The sequence below is a fragment of the Gopherus evgoodei genome, unplaced genomic scaffold (assembly GCF_007399415.2).
Source record: "Gopherus evgoodei ecotype Sinaloan lineage unplaced genomic scaffold, rGopEvg1_v1.p scaffold_60_arrow_ctg1, whole genome shotgun sequence".
NCBI lineage: Eukaryota > Metazoa > Chordata > Testudines > Testudinidae > Gopherus > Gopherus evgoodei.
This window is the reverse complement of record NW_022060081.1, coordinates 876,427-890,315: the sequence shown is the minus strand read 5'-3', so window position 1 is coordinate 890,315 and position 13,889 is coordinate 876,427.

Here is a 13,889-nt window from a genome sequence, read left to right as displayed (position 1 = left end):
TGTCCGGGAGGGAGAAAGAAAGCCTGGAGAACTGACCGTGGGACCCAGAGAGATTCCCTGTTGCCCGACCTCCTGTCTCTGGGAGGAACCAATTGGAATTGCCTTTGGGAAGCTGCTGCTAATAACCCAGTGTTCCATTTTAATGAGATTAAAGCCTCGTCACACCCAGAGCCACAGTCATGGAAATAGCTTTGTCCTGCTATGTTACCAGCACAGCAATGAAGTGAGTGGACCTGAATCCCTTTTCGGAGTCCACACACACAGAGGAATCATGGGGCTTTTCATTCCGGCACCAGCAAGGGGCCGTTTTGTTTCACTCGTTTCTGCTAAAATCTTTGGCATTTTGTAAAGAAATGTTATGTGCTTGGGAGAGACCTGGGAGCAGAGGTTGCAGTCATTGAATCTACAAAATCCTAAAGCAAACAATAAAAGATAAGGATTGAAATGTTCCCCAGATTCCTCGGTTCCAACGTGCTTCCTGCTCGGCTCCATCCTAGCCCTCGGTAGATGCTGATTCTCTCCGCCCCAGCTGGGCAGGGTGTGAAACCCCGTCACTCTGCATAGGGTGACCATAGTTCCCAAAGCAAAAAGGGAACACCACGTGGGGCTGGCCTGAGCTGCTGGCCCAAGCCCTGTTTCCCCCCACTGCAGGGCTCTTGTCTGAGCCCAGCCTGCTCCCCCTGCACGGGACTGGCTTTGATCCTTACCCAAGCCCTGCTCCCCCCTCCATGCGGGGCTGGCATCAATCCTCACCAAGCCCTGTTGCAAGCCCCCTGGGCTGGAATTGTTGCTTGCTTCTCCCCACTAGCAGTGTGTGCCCCACTTTTCTGGCAAAAGTTGGCATTGGGCCCATTTGCTCCTGCCAGCTGATCATCAGGACGGCTGGGCCAGGGCTTTAAAAAGGGACTGTCCTAGCCAAAATGGGACATATGGTCACCCTAACTCCCCAGTGCCTAGTTCACATAATGCTGAGGGACTTCAGCTCCTCTGTGTCCCTCAGAACCCGCTCCCATTCCCCTAGACTTGGGGTGTCTGAGCACCAGGGCTCTGCATGGAGCTGCCATTCACCTGACCCTCCCTGGGTCTCAGCTTTCATTTACTCCAGGATTTTTTCCTCTCCATCAGCAGCAGCATCCCAAACCCATTGCATGTGCCTCCTGTCCACTCAAGGGGGCCGTGTCCCTGCAGGGCGTAAATCACCCACAGCTCTGCTCTCTACGTATTCAGTCTGTGCTGATGGGACCTTTCCCTCCAGGACTCAGGGGTTCCCTCCTTCTCCGTCATTAACTGTCATCCCAAGAGGCACAGGCGGCAGGAATCGCCATAGAGCCAAGGGGATTTAGAAGCACAAACCCCACTGACCTTCCATGAGACTGATGTGTCCCTCCGGCAGTGAACAGGAATTATTGAGCTTGTGCAGGGAAAGCCCAGTACATACTGAGTCCAACCCCTTAACCCACGAGATCATCACAGCTGTGCAGGACAAAAGAATCTGGAGACACTAAGGATTAAACCCAGGGCCTAATGCAGGGGAAGGACACACCCTACAACTAAGCTATGCAGCCCTCCCTGTAGGTCACACCCCCAGTCCTGCTTTTCCCAGCGCATCCTGTGGCCTCAGGGAAAGCAGATTCTCCTCCCCACCCCTGAGGACCCAGCGCTCTCTCCTGGGGTGGGGCTGGAGGGTTCACAGGGAATGCCTTTGCAACAGGGCCACATCTTGTGCAGCAGAGGTTGTGCCCTGGACTGAAGATACAGAGACACAATCAGCCTCTACCCTGCATGGGAGGCAGCCTCCCAGTCCCCATGCATGCCTGAGCTGGGTGGCAGCAGTGGTGTGGGGATCCAGGGGGCTCCCATTATCCCAGGATGAGCTCCCAGTGCTGGAGACAGGAAATGAAACAAAAAAAAGGGTTCCTGACTAGCCCAAGCCAGCCTGGGGCCTCCTATTGCAGAGTCATGCACTCCATCACCCAGCTGCAGCTCCCCGTCAGCCAGCATTACTGTCACGCACCACCTCTGCCCAGCTTACTGCTGTTCAGAGATTGCAGTAGCATGAGTCTGCTTTTCAGCAGCTGATGCTTGCTGTGGAGGCCCCACATTAATAACCATTTTCAATATGAACTTACCAAAGACTCTATGGGAATACTTTTGGGGGAAAAAAACCCTTTGAAAATATTAAATAAAACTCCCTTCCCCAGAGAGTCCCAGGAATTTTGAAATCCCGTGTATCAGGCGATGAACGTCCACTGAACGTGGAGGTGATTGTGGTATAAACACCGTAGACGTCTCTGGCGAGATAAGAGCCCAACTTCATATAAATGTCGGAGCCGTGCCCTGCCCTGAAATAGTGACAATTTTAGCATAGGGAATCTGGGGAATTATTAGACTAAAGCATATGTGCAAAGCATGCGCTCTGCCACTGCGCTCCCTCTGTACTCCCCATCCGGTGCTGGAGTGGCAAAATCTGAGCGTTCCTGCTTAACAGAATTTATTGGCTGTCTAGTTGCATCCTCTGTGCTAACAGCTATGGGCAGAGCTGTTTAATCCTTGTCAGCTAGGTAACTCGCAGGGACGCCATGCCTTAAAGCAGTGGTTCTCAAAGTTTTGGGCCGGCGACCCCTTTCACACAGCAAGCCTCCGAGTGCAACCCCCCCATGTAGATGTGCAGACTCACCCCTGCGGCACCTCCTGCTGATTGTCCTCAGGAATTAGCTCACTGCCAGCCAGGAGCACCATCTGCAGGCCTGTGATCTGCCTGTCCTCTGGCCCTCGTGCCCCTTCCTGGACCCTGGTGCCCTTTTAACGGGGGTGCTGCTCTCTGTCAGTACCCCACCATTCTGGGTCTCCCCTCCCTGGGGAACCCTCAACCCACTAGCCCCAGTCTTGGCTACTGCCCAGTCTCCATCTAGCCCCTGTTCACTGGGGCAGACTGCAGCATCAGCCACTCATCATAGGCAAAGGGGTTTGGACCTGCTGCCTTTGCCTACCCCTGGAACCTCCAGTACCGCTTGGCCTTATGCTAGGTCACAGCCAGAGGCTTTTCAGGCTGGAGCTCCCCAGCTCTGCTCCACTCTAGGTACCATATCTCTAGCTTCTAAGCAGCCAGATCCTGGTCGAGGTAGAGGTAGGGGGAAACTGTTTGCCCCTGGCTTCCCTGGGCTTTTTATACAGGCCAGCTGTGGCCTGATTAGGGTGTAGCCCAGCTGCGGCTGCTTCCCCAATCAACCCAGCTTTTAGAGCTGCAGTGTTTAAGCCCTTCTTGCCCCAGCCACATCCCCCTCCTGGGCTGTTTTAAGCCTCAAAGGGCAGGAGCGGGTAACCACCCCACTACACCTCTTAATAAATTAAAAACATTTTAAAATATATTTAATACCATTATAAATGCTGGAGGCAAAGCGGGTCTTGGGGTGGAGGCAGACAACTCGTGACCTCCGCCATGTAATAACCTCACAACCCCCTGAGGGGTCCCAACCCCCAGTTTGAGAACCCCAGCCTTAAAGAGACACAACCAGTTCCTATTAGCATGTCTGAACTACAATTCGTCTGATTTCCAACTACCAATTTCTGCATCCCTAAGGCATCACATGCATCAGAGCTCACTAAGAGACCACATGACATTTCCTAAGTGTCTCGGGGTCTATTCACAAGGCTGCTCTGCTGCGTACAGCCCAAATCCATCCTTTCCTCTGAAAAGACGGTTACTCACCTTTGTAACTGTTGTTCTTCGAGATGTGTTGCTCATATCCATTCCAGTTAGGTGTACGCGCCGCGCGTGCACATTCGTCGGAAAACTTTTACCCTAGCAACTCAGTGGGCCGGCAGGTCGCCCCCTAGAGTGGCGCCACCATGGCGCTCCATATATACTCCTGCCGGCCCACCCGCTCCTCAGTTCCTTCTTGCCGGCTACTCCGACAGTGGGGAAGGAGGGCGGGTGTGGAATGGATATGAGCAACACATCTCGAAGAACAACAGTTACAAAGGTGAGTAACCGTCTTTTCTTCTTCGAGTGATTGCTCATATCCATTCCAGTTAGGTGAATCCCAAGCCTTACAAAGGCGGTGGGGTCGGAGTGAAATGTGGCAGAATAAACTGCTGAGCCAGAGGCTACAGCCTCTCTTGACTGCTGAACCAGGGCATACTGCGAAGCAAAGGTATGGACCGAGGACCAATGGAGCTTCGCGACAGATCTCGTGGGTAGAAACACGAGCCAGCAAGGCGGCAGATGAAGCCTGAGCCCTGGTAGAATGCACGTTGATGTGGCTTGTGGAAATATGAGCCAAATCATAACAAGTGGGGATGTCCGCCATCACCCCAGATGAGATCCTCTGAGAGGAGAACAAGCAAGCCCTCCCTTTGGCCCGCTACCGGGATAGAGCTGGGGCACCTTAGGAAATGGTTCTGTCAGCACAATATAATGCGAGCACTCCACAGATGTCCAAGGAGTGCAACGGTTGTGCCCATTGCGTTGAGCTGTGGGTAACATGAAAGGCCAAAACCACCTTAGGGAGGAAAGCCAGGTGCGGTCATAACTGCACCTTGTCTTTGTGAAACCTAGTGTACGGCGGAACCCCCGTAAGAGCTCTGATCTCAGAGACCCGTCTGGCCAAGACTAGGTTGAGGTCCCAGGTCGGGGCTGGGCGGCGCACCCGAGGGTGCAAGCGCTCCAAGCCCTTGAGGGACCTCGAACCCATAGAGCGTGAGAACACCGAACGTCCATCTTAGCCTGCTGGAAGGTAGAGATGGCTGCTGAGTGTATCCTCAGCGCTGATACCGCCAGGTCCTGCCGCTGAAGGCCAGAGGCAGGCCAAACCGAGGGGATCGAGACCTCAGCAGGAGCAAGATCGAGCGTATTGCAGCTGTAAAAGAAACGCTTCCACCTGGCCCGGTACGTTGACCAGGTGGAAGGCTGCCTGTCACCCCGACTCAGGTACGCAGCAGCCACCGTGAGGCGAAGAGGCTGCAGGTCCGAGTGACGAAGCCTGTCGTTGCCCTGAGTGATGAGGTCTGGGCTGACAGGCCGAGTAACGTGGTATGTCAGCGCTACCTGGACCATTCTGGAGTGATCATCATGATGCACGCTCTGCCCCTGCGGAGTTTGAGCAGGACCTAATGAACCAGAGGGAACAGTGGGAAGGCATAATGCAGTTGGCCTTTCCACGGCATCAGGAATGTGTCCAAGATCGATTCCGAGGAGAGATCTTGGAAGGAGCAGAACACCTGGCATTTCCTGCTCTCGCGGTGAGCGAACAGGTCTGTGTGAGGAAACATCTCCACTTCCGGAAAGCGGGACGCCTCACATGGGGCAGAGTGATCACTCGTAAGGCAGGAAAGACCTGCTGAGGCAAAGAGTTAGGACGTTCCAAACGCCTGGGAGAAAGGACGTCGCCAGCTCCATCGAGTGGGCCATGCCAAAGACCCGGAAATGGATGGCCTCCTGACAAAAAAGGGGGGGGGGGAGGACTATGTCCCCCCTGAATACTTATGAAGCACCTGGTCGTTGTGTTGGCTGTAAACACCGAGATACAACGGCCTCGCAGCTGCCGCTGGAACCCCTGGCATGCCAGGCGGACTACTCTCAATTTTTGGGGCATTGAGGAGAAATGCCAGCTCCCTAGAAGACCAAAGGCCTTAAGCTCAGAGGTGACTATGAGCACTCGAGCAGAGAGATGAGGCGTCCGCCGTCAGGGGCAGTGAGCCGGACTTGGAGAGGACGGAGGCGGAGCTTGGCGTGTTTTGTTACAAACTTGCGGGCAACCATGGACCCAGGAGACTGAGACAAGAACGAGCTGAGGTCGTTGGGAAAGCCTTCAGACCTCAGATGATTGTTGCCATCGCCTAAAATCTCAGTTGCGATAAGCAGGCTCCGGCTAGGTAGGAGACCAGGATAGCCCCTAGGGAGCCCAACCTCTGCGTGGGGACCAGAGTGGATTGCTCTATAATAAACAGCAGGCCTTGACTTGTGAATAAGACCGTGGCGATGCCCACGCGCTGAGTGGTTTGTGTCTCAGCGTCTCCGTGGATAAGCGAATCGTCCAGATACGGAAAAACGCATATCCGACATCAGCGACGGTAGGCGGCGACTATGGCCGTAAACCGGGAGTATTGACAGTCGGCTATAGAGCGGAGGCATCTCCCGTGCGGAGGGAAGATGGCATTGCGAAAGTACGCGTGCTTCATATCCAGGGCGGCACCGTAGCCCCCCGGAGGCAAGGATGGAATAATGATTCTCAGGGATACCATGCAGAACTCCAACCTTATCCTAACCCGGTTGAGTCCGTGCAGGACCAAGAAGGTCTGAGACCTGTGTTCGAGTGGGGGACTAGGGCATAACGGGGGTAAAACCCCTTACCCCTTTCGTCCGCTGAAGTGGGACAGGGCTGGAGCAAATTAAAGGTGGTACCTATGCTCCATCGTGCGCAGGACCCAGCGATCTGAAAGTAACTGGGGCCATGCCAGGAAAAAGCGGGATCGGGATCCCGTCCTGCGACTGGTACACCGCCCTCCGGTGAACCTTGGAAGGTCCGTCTTTGGTCCCAGTGGTAATTGCGAGGGACCTTGACTTTGGCTCTTCAGGGGTCCTGACGTTCGTCTGCGACCACCTTGGTCCTGCCGTTTGCCAGAGTTCTGCCTCTGGCTAGGCACAGAGTATGGCGGCTGGGGCCAGAAAGGCCTGCGTTTTGTCGCTGGCGTATACATGCTGAGACGCATTAGGACCCTATTGCCCACCAGACTTCGCAGTCTGGGGCTGTCTCTGCCGCGAAGATGCCTTTACCAACAAAGGGTAAATCCTGAATGGCATACCGCAGCTCCGGCCGGAGGTTTAAAACCTGAAGCCATGAAATGCACCTCACGGCGACACTCAAGGCCAGAGTGCTGCCGCAGAGTCTGCTGCGTCCAACGAGGCCTGGAGGGACGCTCTGGGAACCTTCTTTCCCCCCCGTCCTCCAAGACGGCAGCGAACTCCAGGTGGAAGTTTTGAGGGAGAAACTCCTTCACTCAGGTGCTATAATTATCGCAGCTAAGCAAGGCTTGTTGCTTTGCTACCCCGAGCTGCAGGGCCCCTGCAGAGTACACCTGGCGGCCAAGCCTGTTCATTCGCCAAGCCTCTTTCTGCTTCGGGGCTGGCGCCCGCTGGCCATCATATCAGGATCGTGGTCCTGAGCATAAAATCTGCGCAATGGGATGACACGGATGCGTGTCCGGACGGCCATGGAGGTACTAAAAGAAGGCACAGGCAGAGTCTCTGACTCACTCGGACCTTGCCCAACTCGGCACCGGGGACCGGCATCGGGAGGCGTATCGGTACCTGGAACGAGATCCAGACCCGCAACCAGAACGGTGTCGGGAGGTCGACCGAGATCTCGAGGCTCGGAGAAGGGCTACAGGAGTCAAGGTACCTGCCCCGGTGCCAGAGGTCAGAACGGTGCCGATAGCGGGTCGGCGAACGGGATACCGACCGGTGCAGCGAGTGTGACCAGTACCGAGGAAAACAGCACCGGGACTGCCAGTGGTGTCCGGCGTGCCGACAGGACTTGGAGTGTCTGCGGGACCGTAATCATGAACGGTGCCGCTCTGCTGTGCTGACAGGGGACAGTCCCCTGAAGAGACTGTATTACCCGTACCGGCGGTGCCCGGGTCAGGCAGCACTGACTCTGTCATGGCACTGAGAGCCCTCGCCGTTGGTAACATCTCCGGCGTGAAGGGAACAGCAGGCTCAACCACAGTGCGTACTGGGGAGCTGTCAGGCACCGGATTCGACGGCCCTCGTGGGACCGGGATCCACGGTACCGAGGTCATCAGAGCCTCGGTAGGTGTCGGTGCCGGGCGATCCGAGTTAGATAAGCTGTCTGGCTGCGGTGCCGTCAGCACTGAAGCAGCGGGAGTAATACGCTCAACCACGGCGCGTGCCGGGGAGCCGTCGGGCACCGGATTCGATAGCCCTTGTGAGACTGGAATCGACGGTGCCGATGTTGTCGGTGCCTCAGAGGCATCGGTGCCGGGCAATCCGACTAGACTAGCCCTCTGGCTGCGGTGCCGTTGGCATGGAAGCAGCCGGAGCAGGAGCTCAACCACGGCGCGTGCCGGGGAGCCGTCAGGCACCGGATTCTATGGCCCTTGCGGGACCGGGATCGACGGTGCCGACGTCATCGGTGCCGCAGCAGGTGTCGGCGCCGGGCGATCCGACTTAGACTAGCCCTCTGGCTGCGGTGCCGTTGGCACGGAAGCAGCCGGAGCATTAGCTCGACCACGGCGCGTGCCGGGGAGCCGTCAGGCACCGGATTCTACGGCCCTTGCGGGACCGGGGATCGACGGTGCCGACGTCATCGGTGCCGCAGCAGGTGTCGGTGTCGGGCGATCCGACGTAGACGAGCTCTCTGGCTGCGGTGCCGTTGGCACGAAAGCAGCAGGAGCAGTAGCTCAACCACGGCGCGTGCCGGGGAGCCGTCAGGCACCGGATTCTACGGCCCTTGTGGGACCGGGATCGACGGTGCTGACGTCATCGGTGCCGCAGCAGGTGCCGGTGCCGGGCGATCCGACTTAGACGAGCCCTCTGGCTGCGGTGCCGCTGGCACGGAAGCAGCAGGAGCAATACGCTCAACCACGGCGCGTGCCGGGGAGCCGTCAGGCACCGGATTCTACGGCCCTTGTGGGACCGGGATCGACGGTGACGACGTCATCGGTGCCGTAGCAGGTGTCGGCGCCGGGCGATCCGACTTAGACGAGCTCTCTGGCTGCGGTGCCGCTGGCACGGAAGCAGCAGGAGCAGTAGCTCAACCACGGCGCGCGCCGGGGAGCCGTCAGGCACCGGATTCTACGGCCCTCGTGGGACCGGGATCGACGGTGCCGACGTCGTCGGTGCCGGGCGAGCCATCTTAGACAAGCTCTCTAGCTGTGGTGCAGTTGGCACAGAAGCAGCAGGAGCAGTAAGCTCTACCACGGCGTGAGCCGGGGAGCTGCCAGGCACAGGATTCCGTGGTCCTGGGGGACTGGAATCGACGGAGCCGAAGTCATCGGTGCCTCTGCAGGTGTCGGTGCCGGGTAACGCAACTTAGGCAAGCTCTCTGGCTGCGATGCAGGTGGCACGGAAGCAGCAGGAGCAGGGGGCTCAACCACGGCGCGTGCCGGGGAGCCGCCAGGCACCAGCAGGAATCGTAGGCTCTCTCGACCTCGGAAGAAGGGAGCGGTGCCGAGTCGACATCGGTGCCGGCGACGGTCGGTGCCGAAAGGCCTTGGTAGTACCGGCGGGGTCCGGTGCCGAGGAGGCGCTTCTGCCCGCCGCTTGAACATCGCTCGGCGCCAAGGTGGAGGGGTAAGTGAAAGTCCCGCACCTTTTTGTTCTCGGCTTAAAAGCCTTGCAAATGGGGCACTTATCTGCCAAGTGTGATTCCCTGAGGCACTTCAAACAGGAGTCATGTAGATCTCTCTTCGGCCGCGGCTTCTGGCAGGCCGGGCCTCTTTTAAAACCCGGTGAGCCATGCATGGCTCCGGCACTGGGCTCATGGAAGGGGCTACTTCCTGAACCCCGCTAACTAAACTAACCATGTTAGCAAAGAAAACACGTATAACCATACAAATATATATATAAAAGGGTTATAACTGCATAATTATATACGAGAAAACGAGTAGCTAGGGAAGTGGAGGTCAGCTAAGCCGCGCTCCACTGTTCCAACGACCGACACGGGCGGTAAGAAGGAACTGAGGAGCGGGTGGGCCGGCAGGAGTATATATGGAGCGCCATGGTGGCGCCACTCTAGGGGGCGACCTGCCGGCCCACTGAGTTGCTAGGGTAAAAGTTTTCCGACGAATGTGCACTCGCGGCGCGTACACCTAACTGGAATGGATATGAGCAATCACTCGAAGAAGAACCTGAGACGCTGGCAGGTTTCAGAGCAGCATCTGTGTCAGTCCGCATCCGCAGAAAGAACAGGAGTACTTGTGGCACCTTACAGACTAACACATTTATTTGACCGTAAGCTTTCGTGGGCTACACCCCACTTCATCAGATTCACAGAATGGAACATATAGTAAGAATATATATATATACACATACAGAGAACATGAAAAGGTGGGAGTTGCCCAACCAACTCTAAGATAAGCTATTATCAGCAGGAGGAAAAAAACGTTTGTAGTGATAATCAAGATGGCCCATTCCAGACAGTTGACAAGAAGCTGTGAGGATACTTAACGTGGGGAAATAGATTCAATGTGCGTAATGACCCAGCCGCTCCCAGTCTCTACTCAAGACCAAGTTTGAATAGTTTGCAAATTAATCTGGTTTGCCAATTAATTCTAGTTCAGCAGTTTCTCGTTGGAGTCTGTTTTTGACACTTTCCTGATTCAAAATTGCCACCTTTAAGCAGGGCCAATGCAAGGATGTTTCATGGCCTAGGCGAAACTTCCACCTTGCACCCCCCCCCCGCGCCCCCGCCCTGAGGTGCCCCCCTCCACCGTGGCAGCTTCCGCCCTGAGGTGCCCCCCTTGCAGCAGCTCCCCAGCCCCACCCTCGGCCCTGAGGCAGCCCCCCACCCCAGCTCACTCCTGCTCCATGCACGAGCACCCCAAGCATGCCATCGATGCTTCACTTCTCCTGCCTCCCAGGCTTGCAGCACCTAAGCTGATTGGCGCCACAAGTCTGAGAGGTGGGAGAAGTGAAGCAGCCATGGCGTGCTCAGGGAGGAGGCGGGGCAGTGAAGCAGCCCTGCGTGCTGCCCCACCCCTTACTTGCTGCAGGTGGCCCTCCCCGTGCTCCCCTGCCCCAGCTCCCTCTGCCTAAATGCCGGCAGCGACCCAGGGCAGCTGAAGATCCAGCCGCCACGGTTGCTGCTGAAGAAAATGGCGCCCCTCCAAATCCCAGTGCCGGCGGTCGCCTAAATGGTTGCACCAGCCCTGCCTTTAAGTCTGTTACTGAGTGACCAACGAGGTTGAAGTGTTCTCCCACTGGTTTTTGAATGTTATGGTCCTGATGTCAGATTTGTGTCCATTTATTCTTTTGCATAGAGACTGTCCAGTTTGGCCAATGTACATGGGAGAGAGGCATTGCTGGTGCATGGTGGCATATATCATGTTAGTAGATGTGCAGGTGAACGAGCCTGATGACGTGGCTGATGTGATTAGGTCCTATGATGGTGTCACTTGAATAGATATGTGGACAGAGTTGGCATCAGGCTTTGTTGCAAGGATAGGTTCCTGGGTCAGTGTTTTCGTTCTATGGTCTGCGGTTGCTGGTGAGTATTTGTTTCAGGTTGGGGGGCAAGGACAGGCCTCTCTGCCGAGATCTGGGAGAGTGAGGGATCATCTTTCAGGATAGGTTGTAGATCCTTGATGAGGCACTGGAGAGGTTTTAGTTGGGGGCTGAAGGTGACGGCTAGTGGGGTTCTGTTATTTTCTATGTTGGGCCTGTCTTGTAGTAGGTGACTTATGGGTACTCTTCTGGCTCTGTCAATCTGTTTTTTCACTTCAACAGGTGGGTATTGTAGTTTTAAGAATGCTTTATAGAGATGTTGTTGGTGTTTATCTGAGGGATTGGAGCGAATGCAGTCGTATAATCCCATGTCCTTGGGTGCAAGGTACGGGGGGGCGGGTTACTGGGGACCCCATGTGCTGAGGGTTCATGATGGGGGCCAGGTTACTAGGGATCCCATGTGGTGGGGCTGTGTGGTGGTGGGTGGGATTACTGGGGAGCCCCAGTCTCACAATCCATAGTGGGGGGTGGGGTTACTGGGGAGCACATGTGCTTGGGGTGCTTGGTGAGGAGGCATGGTTACTGGAGACTTCATGTCCTGGTGAGCATGGTTTGGGGCTGGGTTACCTGGGCCCCCATGTGCTGGAGGTGTGTGATGGTGGGCAGGGTTACTGGGGAGCCCCTGTTTCAGTGCCTAGTGGGAGGCAGCGTTACTGGGGACCTTATGTCCAATGTGTATGGTTACTGGGAACTCCGTTTCCCAGGATGTGTCATGGGCCCTGGGTTCCTGGAGACCCCGTATGCCGAGAGTGCATTGCGAGGGCCTGGGTTACTGGGGACCCCATGTGCTGGGGGGGTATGGTGAGGGGTAGTGTTAATGGAGACCCCATGTCCTGGGGTGAATGGGGGAGGCGGGATTATTGGAGACCCCATATCTCAGGGTGCACAGTGGGGGTTGGTGTTACAGGGGAGCCCCTGTCCCAGGGAGCATGGTGGGGCTGGGATTACTGGGGGCCCAATGTCTCAGGGTGTATGGTGAGTGTGTGGGGGTTCAGGGCAGCCTGGCTATGGGGGTGCTGGGGTGTAGATGTCTGTGCGCTGGCTCTCTGGAGAGAAACTGGATCAAATGAATGCTCTATCTTGGCTCTTCAGCGGGGGGTGTGCAGGCTGCAGGGGAGGGTCAGATTACGACCATCTCCCTAGTAATGCAGCACCTCTCGAGCCAGTGAATCCCAGGAGGACAACATGCTTCCCAACTCCAATTCACTCCATCTTGGGAGGCTCGCTGATCTGCTGACTAAACATATGTCTACACATAAGCCACTCTAGCGTTTCAGTGCCGTCACTCCGCTGACAGCCAGAATCCTCCCAGCGGCATAGGGGTAACCCCCTCCCCAACGATCATACACTGCTATAATTACATCACTTGTGCATGGTCACACAATGCTCCTTGTGTTGGCAGAGCTGGTCCACGGTTGGTGCTCTAGCATTGAGAGAGTAGCGCACCATGTGTCGTTATCCCACCATGCAATTTGCCACCTTGTGCCGCTAGGAGTTGTGGGAATGGGGAATGGATCGCAATGCATCATGGGTGCAGGCTCACCGTTCAATGATGCAGTTTTTTGCTGTCCCATCATTCCATGGGCTTCCAACTACGTTTCATGCCATTTTTCAACAGCCTCCATAAACTGTGCGCCCACCCTCTCTGCCTGAAAGCATGGGTCCTGCACTGCTCACCAGTCTTGTGATGTGTTATGAACAAAACGTGGCTGATCTTGAAGTATTTCCTGAGCTGTGAATTTGACTAGGAATCTTTGATACCTTCCCTGCTGTGTGTCATGGAAAGAAACAATTCCAGATTACTTTTGGCTTTCATTGAGCAGTTGCACACAGTGGACTTGTTCCTATTGGGCTTAAGAAACAAACACTGGGAGGTGAGATCGCATTGTTATGCAGGTATGGAATGACAAGCAGTGGCTGAAAAATTTTCAGATGTGCAAAGCCACTTCCCTGGAACCGTGTACGGAGCTTGCCCCTGCCTTGCAGTGCAAAGACACCAACATGAGAGCTGCCCTCTCTGTGGAGAAGAGTGTGGACATCGCTGTGTGTAAGCTGGCAACTGCAGACTGCTACTGGTCAGTTGTGAATCAGTTTGCAGTTGGGAAGCCCTCCATGGGGATTGCAGTCATACAAGTGTGCAGGGCCCTTAATCACATCCTGCTACGAAGGACTGTGACTTTGGGAAATGTGCATGCAGTATTGCATGGCAATGGGATTCCCTCACTGTGGCAGGGTGATAGATGGAACGCAATATCACAATTTTGGCCCCGTACCATCTTGCAAGGGAGGATCTAAATAGAGAGGGCTACTTCTCTAAGGTATTGCAGGCACTTGTGGATCACCAGGGTTGTTTCACAGGATGGTCACGGAAGGTGAATGACACACGCATCCTCTGGAACAGTGGCCTGTACAGAAAAATGTAAGCAGGCACTTAATATCCAGACCAGAATATTCCACTGGGGGATGTTGAAATGCCCATAGTGATCCTGGGAGACCCAGCCTACCCCTTACTCCCATAGCTCATGAAGCTTTACACCGGAAACCTTGACAGCAGCAAGGAGCACTTCAGTAATAGGGTGAGCAGGTGCAGAATGACCATTCAATGTATGTTTGGCAGATTAAAGGCACACTGGTTCTGCCATTA